Below are 9753 nucleotides of genomic sequence, written 5' to 3' on the forward strand. Positions count from 1 at the left end.
CATCCCTGCATCCCTGGAACAAATCCCACTTGATCATGGTGTATGGTCTTTTTCATGTATTGTTGTATTCAATGTGCTAACATTTTGTTGAGGATTTTTGCATCTATGTTCATCAGCAATATTGGCCTGTAATTTTCTTTTTTTGTGTTGTCCTTCTCTGGTTTTGGTATCAGGTTAATGTTGGCCTTGTAAAATGAGTTAGGGAGCATCCATCCTCTTCAGTTTTTTGGATTAGTTTGAGAAGGATAAGAATTAAGTCTTCTTTGAATGTTTGGTAGAATTCACCAGAGAAGCTGTCTGGTCCTGGGCTTTTGTTTTTTGAGAGGTTTTTGATTCCTGTTTCAATCTCTTTGCTTCTGATTGGTCTATTCAGATTCTCTATTTCTTCTTGACTCAGTTTGAAAGGTCATATGATTCTAAGAATTTATATCCTTTTCTTCTAGGTTATCCAGTTTGTTGGCCTATAGCTTTTCACAGTATTCTTTTATAATCCTTTGTATTTCTGTAGTGTCCATTGTAATTTTCCTCCTTCATTTCTGATTTTATTTATTTGAGTCCTCTCTTTTTTACTTAGTGAGTCTGGCTAAGGGTTCGTCAATTTTGTTTATCTTCTCAAAGAAACAGCTCTTAGTTTCATTGATCCTTTCTCCTTTTTTTTTTTAAAGATTGGCCCTAAGCTAACGTCTGTTGCCAATCTTCTTTTTTTTTTCTTCCTCTCCTGCCCAAAGCTCCCAGTACATAGTTGTACATATTCTACTTGTAGGTCCTTCTAGTTCTGCTATGTGGGATGCCACCTCAGCATGGCTTGATGGGTGGTGCTAGGTCCACCCCCAGGATCTGAACCAGAGAATCCCTGGGCTGCCAAAGCAGAGCACACGAACTTAACCACTCGGCCATGGGGCTGACCCTCTATTTTTTTTAGTCTCTATTTCATTTATTTCTGCTGATTTTTATTATTTCCTTCCTTCTACTGACTTTGGGCCTTGTTCATTCTTCTTTTTCTAGTTCTTTTAGGTATAAAGTAAGCTTTTTTATTTGAGATTTTTCTTGTTTGTTGAGGTAGGCCTGCATTGCTATAAATTTACCTCTTAGTACCATTTTTGCTGCATCCCATAAGTTTTGGTATGTTGTGTTTTCATTTTCATTTATCTGTAGGAACTTTTTAATTTCTCCTTTGATGTCTTCATTGATCCAACAGTTGTTCAGTAGCATGTTGCTTAGTTTTCACATATTTGCAACTTTCCCAGCTTTCTTCTTGTAGTTGATTTCTAGTTTCACACCATTGTGGTCAGAAAAGATGCTTGATATGATTTCAATCTTATTAAATTTATTGAGGCTTACTTTGTTTCCCAACATATGGTCTATCTTTCAGAATGTTCCATGTGCACTTGAGAAGAATGTGTCTTCTGTTTTTGGATGGAATGTTTTATATATATCTATTAAGCCCATCTGGTCTAGTGTTTCATTTAAGCCCACTGTTTCCTTGTTGGCTTTCTGTCTGGATGATCTATCCATTGATGTAAGTGGGATGTTAAGGTCCCCTACTACTATTGTGTTGCTGTCAATTTCCCTCTATAAGTTTGTTAATAGTTGCTTTCCATACTTTGGTCCTCCTATATTAAGTGCATATATATTGATAAGTGTTATGTCTCCTTGGTGGAATGTCCCTTTTATCATTGTATAATGACTTTCTTTGTTTTTCATTATCTTTTTTACTTTGAAGTCTGCTTTGTCTGATATAAGTATGGCTACACTTGCTTTCTTTTGCTTGTCATTTGCCTGGAGTATCATCTTCCATCCCTTCACTCTGAGCCTATGTTTGTTGTTGGAGGTGAGATGTGCTTCTTGGAGGCAGCATTTTGTTGGGTCTTGTTTTTTAAGCCCTTCAGCCACTCTGTGTCTTTTGACTGGTGAATTCAATTCATTTACATGTAGAGTGATTATTAATAGATGAGGGCTTAATACTGCCATTTTCTCTTTTTTTTCCTGTTGTTCTATGTCCATTGTTTCTTTTCCTTTGTATTTCTATCTGGCATTTCAGTTTGGTGGGTTTTTGTGAGGGTTCTCTCTTTATTTATGATTTGTGACTCTCCTCTGATTTTTTGGTTTGTGGTTACCATGAGGTTTGTATAAAAGATCTCATAGCTGAGATAGTCCATTTTCTGATAGCCTCTTATCTCCATTAGCCTAAGCAGGTTCCATTCCCTTGCTCTTCCTTTTCGATGTTTTTGTTGTCATAAATTATTTTTGTGTGTGTTTTGAATTTGTGACCAAATCAAAGTGTTTATAGCTATTTTTGATGCTTTCATTTCCTTTATCCTTTATTTTATAATTGTGTTTGCTGACCTACTCTGATACAGAGCTGAAATTTACTTATTTTGTCTGCCTATTTATCTCTTTGTTCAAAGCTTTGTAAACCTTTGCCTGTTTGTTTCAGCTAGAAAGACCCACTTCATTATATCTTGTAAGGCAGATCTAGTGGGGATGAACTGCTTCAGCTTTTGTTTGTCTGGAAAAACTCTTGTTTTTCAGTCATATCTGGAGGATAATTTCACTGGATTGAGTATTCTGGACTGATAGTTTTTGTCTTTCAGTATTTTGAATTTATCATTCAACTCTAGTCTGTAAGGTTTCTGCTGAGAAATCTGAGGAAAGCCTGATGGGGGCCCCTTTGTAGGTTATTTTCTTCTGCCCTTAATACTTTTTTCTTTGTCATTGAAATTGACAGTTTTAATATTATATGCCTTGGAGAAAGTCTTTTTACATTGAGGTAATTAGAAGTTATATTAGCTTCATGTACCTGTATGTCTAGTTCCTTTTCCAGGTTTGGGAAGTTCTCAGCTATTATTTGAATAAGCTCTCTGTTCCCCTCTCCCTCTCTTCTTCTTCTGGGTTACCTATACTCCTTATATTACTTTTCCTAATTGAGTTGGATATTTCTTGAAGAATTTCTTCATTTTAAAAAAATCTTAGTTCTCTCTCCTCTTGCACCTGGATCATTTCTAAGTTTCTATCTTTGAGTTCACTGATTCTCTCCTCCATAATGTCTGCTCTATTTTTTATGCTTTCTACAGTATTTTTTTTACCTCATTAATTGTGCTTTTCATATCAAGAATGTCTGTTTGGTTTTTTTTAGAGCTTCAATCTCTTTGGTGAAGTATTCTTTCTGTTCACTAATTTTATTCCTAAACTCACTGTACTGTCTTTCTGAGTTATCATGTAATGCACTGAGTTTCTTTATGACAGCTATTTTGAATTCTCTGTCAGTCAGATTGTAATCTTCCGTGACTTCAAGTTTGGTTTCTGTAGAGCTGATACTCTCCTTCTGTTCTGCTGTATTAATGTATTTCTTCATGGCATTTGATGAATTGATCCTTTGCCTGCTCGTTTGTGGTAGTAACCACCTTTCCTATTTGGGTACAGCTTTGGTTACTTTGGTTCCAGCCGATTCTGGTTGTATTTGAGAGCCTGCACTTTCCACCCTCCACTGCCTCTGCTAGAGGTGTCATCAGTGCCCTCCTTGTGCTTCTTGTGGCTCATGCCTTGCTGCTTTCAAGGTCATTGCAGTCTCAGGTGTTGCCACCAGGGTCACCAGGCTGTGAGCACTTCTGCTGCTTCTGGGGTCAACTGGGTCTCTTGTTCCTCCACTTGCTCTCCATGGGCTCATGTGCTACTCCCTCATGCACCACCCACACTGCTGCTACTGGGTTATCTGGGGGTGTTGGCAGCATGCTGCCAAGGGCACTGGGTTCACAGGCATTGCTGTTGCTGTCAGGAGCCCAGGTTCTTGTATGCAGTCCACCCACATTCAGATGTATAGATGCAAGGATCACTCAGACGTTCTGGTGTGCTGTGCAGGGAGTCCTTTGTTGTTCACTGGATATCTGACTGGTTGTTACTTAGAGAGGAGAGACAAGTAGAATGACTCACTCTGCCATGATGCTGACATCACTCTCAGAGGGAATATTTTCTAACTCATTCTATGAGACCAGTATGACCCACATACCAAAAACAGATAAAGACAGTACAAGAAAGGAAAACTACACACCAATATATCTCATGAACACAGATGCAAAAATCTCCAACAAAATACTATCAAATGGAATCCAAGAATATATAAAAAGAATTACCCACCACAACCAAGTGGGATTTATTCCAACCAATCTCTATCCAATACCTCCTCTTCTTCCAGCTCACCTACTCCAGATATTCCATCCTTGCAATTCTTTGACATCATCAAGACTTCCTATCCATCGACCTCCACCACTTTTTTATTGTTCTGACATGTCTCCTCACATTCTCACTTCCTTCCTTAAGCTTGAATTGCACGATCCAATATTATAATCACTCACCTGAAAATATTCTTAACTCCTTTGCCCCTCTCTCCCTATATTCACTTGCTTGACAAAGTCTCACCTTGGTTAAACTCAACTATTCGCCTTTTCTGTAGCCACATCCAAGCAACTGGAGTTACTGGAGAAAAACATACAGCTCTGCTAAATAGATGTCACTTAAACTTCATGATTATAACTCAATACATCTGGGCAAGCGTAGGACACCTCTCACTCTCCAAAATAAATACTTCCTCTCTCTGTATATCCACCAAATCTCCTCCACTGCCCTGACTCTCAGCCAGTGGCCTTGCCTCATACTTCATTGAGAAAATTAAAGCAAGCAAATAGGAACTCCCTCATCTTCCCACCATCAAATCTACCAACTAACCTGTATCTTACTCTCACTCTCTGACTTCTTTCCTAATACATGAGGTGTCCCTGCTCCCATCAGAGTCCAAACCTTCAGTTGGCCCCTGGACTCCAGCTTCTCTTGCCCTGTCTCCCACAATTATCCCCTCCCTCTCTTGCATCAATTTCCCAACCTTCCCTTGATGCCAGGTCTGCCTCCAAATACCACTTCATTTATTAGCTATCATTCTCAACAATCTTTTGTTCTCTAACCTTTTTCATGAGACATAATGCTTGCCCCTAGCTATTGAATCATCCCCTTGGGTTCTTGGAGGCCCTAGAGATTGTAGAACAGAGACTGCTGTGTCCCTTCTAGATTCCAAATTCCTGACCCACAGAATCCCTGATCATAATAAAACAGTTTTATTTATTTATTTATTTAGAGGAAGATTAGCCTTGAGCTAACATCCACTGCTAATCCTCCTCTTTTTGCTGAGGGAAATTGGCCCTGAGCTAACATCTGTGCCCATCCTCCTCTATTTTATATGTGGGACACCTGCCACAGCATGGCTTGATAAGCAGTACATGGGTCTGCACCCAGGATCTGAACCAGCAAACCCCAGGCTGCCAAAGCAGAGCACACAAACAACCACTACACCACTGGGCCAGCCCCTAAAATGGTGGTTTTAAACCATTATGTTTGTGCTAATTTCTTATGCAGCTACAGCAACTGGAACATGGCCCAAGCCACCACTATATTCCACTTATATTGTTGCAGTGGCCTGCTGCCTCCCCTCTGCCTCTTGCTGCCTACAATCTATGTTCAACATAAGAACCAAAGTGGTTCTTTTAAATCTTCTATCAAATTACACTGCTCCACTTTGTAAAGTTCTCCTCTGACTCCCCACATCATTCAGATTAAAAAACAAAGTCCCTACATTGTCCCACAAGGTCTTACATTATCTGACCTTCCCTATGTCATTTCCTGCCACTCTCCTCGTTGTTAGTTTTGCTCCTGTTACAAGCTTCCTTGCTGCTCCTTGAATACTTTCGTTGTACTCCTGCCTCAGGGCCTTTGCATTTTCTGTTTCCTCTATCTGAAATACTCTTCTTCTGGATATCCATATTGCTTACTCCTTCACTTCCCTCAAACTGCTACTCAAATGTCACCTTATTATAGAAGTCTTCCCAGATTACCCACCTTGATGCAATACTCCCTTTCCCCCTTGCTCTGCTTTATTGTTCTTTTCAGCACTTAATACCATCTGACTTGTTTATTTGTTTGTGCATGTCCACCCCTGTTGACTGAAATTGCCACGAGGGCATAAGCTTTGCCTGTTTTTGTAGTAGCGCCTGTGCTAGAACCGTGGCTGACACATAGCAGACATTCAATAAATACAATAAATACATGTTGAATATACAAGTGAGGGAGTGACTGTACCCACACGTTGGAATGAGAACTCTGTAGAGTGTAATAAATAACTGACTTAAAAATGAGTACACAACTTCTTTTAAATAGTGATGACCTATCAGAGTCCCAGAGAAATTTGAAAGAAGACAGACAATAATCTGACCTGCTGAATCTCAAGGGGTTTTATTGAGATCATGTTGCCATGCTGGACACCACAGATACTTGGACATGAACATCTCCAACAAGTTCCCAACTGTATTTTTTTAACACAATTTATATAAGAAAAACATAACAGCAACAAAAACAATCATGTTCACTAACATTTCCTAGCCACCATCTACCTTCAGCCCTTTACTACCACTTTGACTCCCTAGGTATATTGTGAAGTGTCAGTATGCCATTGTGATCTTTACCTCTAATTTAAAAATGTCTGCTTCAGCAGCCCCTGGTGACACTGTTCTAAGCATTTTACACATGTATGTATGCACATGTGTGTGTCTGTGTGTATACATAAATCATGTAACATGTAAGATATATGTAATCTCCATTTATGATATAGTAATATCATAATCTATACTATGCATATTAGTTATATAAGTATTATAAACTATAGATTACTTATATAATCTAATTTAATTCATACAACTCTATAAGTGAAGAGAATATCAGGTTTTCATCAGACTTATGTTTTTAATACATAAAGAAGTGCAAGATCAGAGCGATGTCACCAAGATGGCAACATAGTTGGTTCTTGACTTCACTTCCTCTCACAAGAAGTACAACTAACAACTATTCAAGAACAAGACACATTGATAGAATCCTAGAACACAGGGATGAGGCTGAATCACCCCCTGCACCTCAGAGACCATGACAGGCTGCATTAGAAGGGTAAGAGAAGCAGCTACATGTTGACAACATTGCCCCTCCCCCAGGACAGCACAGTACCAGGCAGAGAGGTATCCTCTGAGCCTCTGGCTCCTCCAGTGGGAAAAGAGAGCCTAGGGGGACAACCAGCCTCCCCCAGGATTGTGGATCACTTTATGGAAACCCCTATTCTGATCTCACACCACAGAGATTGCAGGGGAATCTGTGTGGCCCAGCCACTGGGAATCTGACTGTGACAGGGAAGACAGAGGGGCTTGCAATAATCAGCACATGGATCTTGGCAGACTGAGTTCATATCCACAGTGCCCAAGTAGTAATCCCAACCAGCTTTACTTTTACTGCTTTACTCATCTGAAGAATGAAGTTGAGGGCACACTCTGACCAGGAAACTCAGCAAGGTACAGATCTGCCTGATTCAGATCCTCACACAAGGAGTTTTGCCAGCCCTAGAGCCCAGTTTGCCCATGCCAAGCAAGGTGATGAGTCACAGCCCCAGCTGCTGTGGAAAGTGTCTTTTGGCCCCATCTGACCATAAGGACTGATGACAACTCCTGGAAGCTGTGTGGCCCAGCTGTGCTTGAGCTGAGAGACAAGCAAGTAGAGCAGATCGCCCCCAGAGCAAAGCCAATACAGGGGTGGAGGTTTCCCATGCTAGGCACAGGCACAGGGACTAATTCACAGACAGGGCTGAGGGTAGCTCCCAGCCCCTCCCAACCAGAAAGCATGTTTGGAAAATTGAGAGTAGCCCTGAGTGGCCCTTCCCCTCCCGCCCAGGCAAAGGGAATGACACATAGCCTCACTTGCTGTGGAGAATCTCTTCTGGCCCCATCTGACCAGAAGGACTGGCAAGAACACCTGAAAGCTGTGCAGCCCAGTAGTGCTCAAGTTGAAAAAAAAAAGGCAGACAGAGCTGAGAGTTTGCAGAGCAAAGCCAGTGGCCCTGTTTGGCCAGGGAACTTGAGATGCAGGTTGGCTTGAGTTAAGACAACAAACAAAGAGCTTTATTGCTTTTAGACAGCCTCTCCCACTGCACCCAGGCAGGGAATCAAATCATGGCCCCAATCATCACTGAATACAGCCCTCGGCCTGTTTGATCAGGGAACCTAACCAGAGCACACAGGAAGCTGCATAACCCGTTCAACAGTCCTACATACAGTGGCACTTGAACAGAGAGCACAACTCATGGCCTCCCCCATCCGCCAAGCAAAACTGAGGGCCTCACTTAACCAGAGAATTCAGTGCACACTCAGGCCTGATTCAGGTCCCAAAACAACGAGCTGAACAGGCTCTGGGCCCTGACCTGCTGTACTGCCAGGGCAGAGAAGTTAATTCACAGCTCCACCCATTACTGTATATAGTACCCAGTCCCAGCCATCTAGTAAGCCTGACCAGAGAATTCAGGCACCTATGGAACCTGTCCTACAGCCTCATTTGGGTAGGGAACCAAGCCAGTAGTCCTATCCAACTGTTCTCAGCCAGTGGCACGCCCCTCATCCCCACCCTCAGAGCTTGAACAGATGCCTTGCCCCAAAATAGACCATAATAGCGGGACACACCTGCCCAAAGACATTGCAAGCAGACACACCCAGAAACCCAAACTAAGTTGACTGATGAAGAATTGTCTCTGCTAAAGCAAACCTCTAAGTCTGGACGAAGAGCCAAATTACTCAAATGCACAAATACCAACATAAGGAATCAAGTATCACAAAAAATCAGGTAAATACGACTCCACCAAAGGAAACTAATAAGGCTCCAATAACTGACCCTGTAGAAATGAAGACCTATGAACTATCAGATAAAGAATTAATTTAATGAACTACAAGAAACTACAGACAGACAACTAAATGAAACTAGGAAAACAACGCATAAACAAAATGAGAAGTTTGACAAGGAAATAGCAACCATCAAAAAAAAAATCCTAGAGTTGAAAGATATAATAACTAAACTGAACAGTTCAATAGAGAGTTTCAAAAGTAGACTCAACCATGCAGAAGAAAAACATCAGTGACCTGGAGGATAGGACATTGGAAATTACCCAGTCAGAGGAGCAAAAAGAAAAAAAGAATTAAAAACAGTGAAGAAAGCCTACAGGAATTAAGGGACACAATGAAAAGAAACAATGTTTGCATTATGGGAATTCCAGAAAGGGAATGAGACAGAAAGTATATTTAAAGCAATAATGGATGAGAACTTTCTGAACCTGGGGAGAGAAATGGATATCCAGATCCATGAGGCCCAAAGGATCCCAAATAGGTTGAACCCATATAGGGCTACACTGAGAAACATTAAAACTAAATTGTCAAAAGTCAAAGCAAAGAAAGAATTTTAAGAGCAGCAAGAGAAAAGTTACATACAAGGGAACCCTCATAAGACTATCAGTGAATTTCTCAACAGAAGCTTTTTGGGGCAGGAGAGAATGGGATGACATATTCAAAATATTGAAAGAAAATGACTGTCAACCAACAATTCTATACACAGTAAAGCTGTCCTTCAAAAACAAAGGCAGGATAAAGACTTTCCTTAACAAATAAAAGTTGAAGGAGTTCATTACCACCAGACCAGCCTTACAAGAAATGCTAAAGGTAAAATAATGGAAGTGGAAGTAAAATAATGCTAATTAACGTCATAAAAACATTGAAAGGTAGCATAAAACTCATGGCAATGATAAATATATAGTCATAGTTAGATTTTTCAATATGGCAATAGTGGTGCATAATTCACAACTCTAGTTTAAAAGTTAAAAAAAGGCAACTATAGCAAAAATAGCCATGAATA

This window comes from Equus quagga, unplaced genomic scaffold (genome assembly GCF_021613505.1).
Source record: "Equus quagga isolate Etosha38 unplaced genomic scaffold, UCLA_HA_Equagga_1.0 HiC_scaffold_20127_RagTag, whole genome shotgun sequence".
NCBI classification, from domain to species: Eukaryota; Metazoa; Chordata; class Mammalia; order Perissodactyla; family Equidae; genus Equus; species Equus quagga.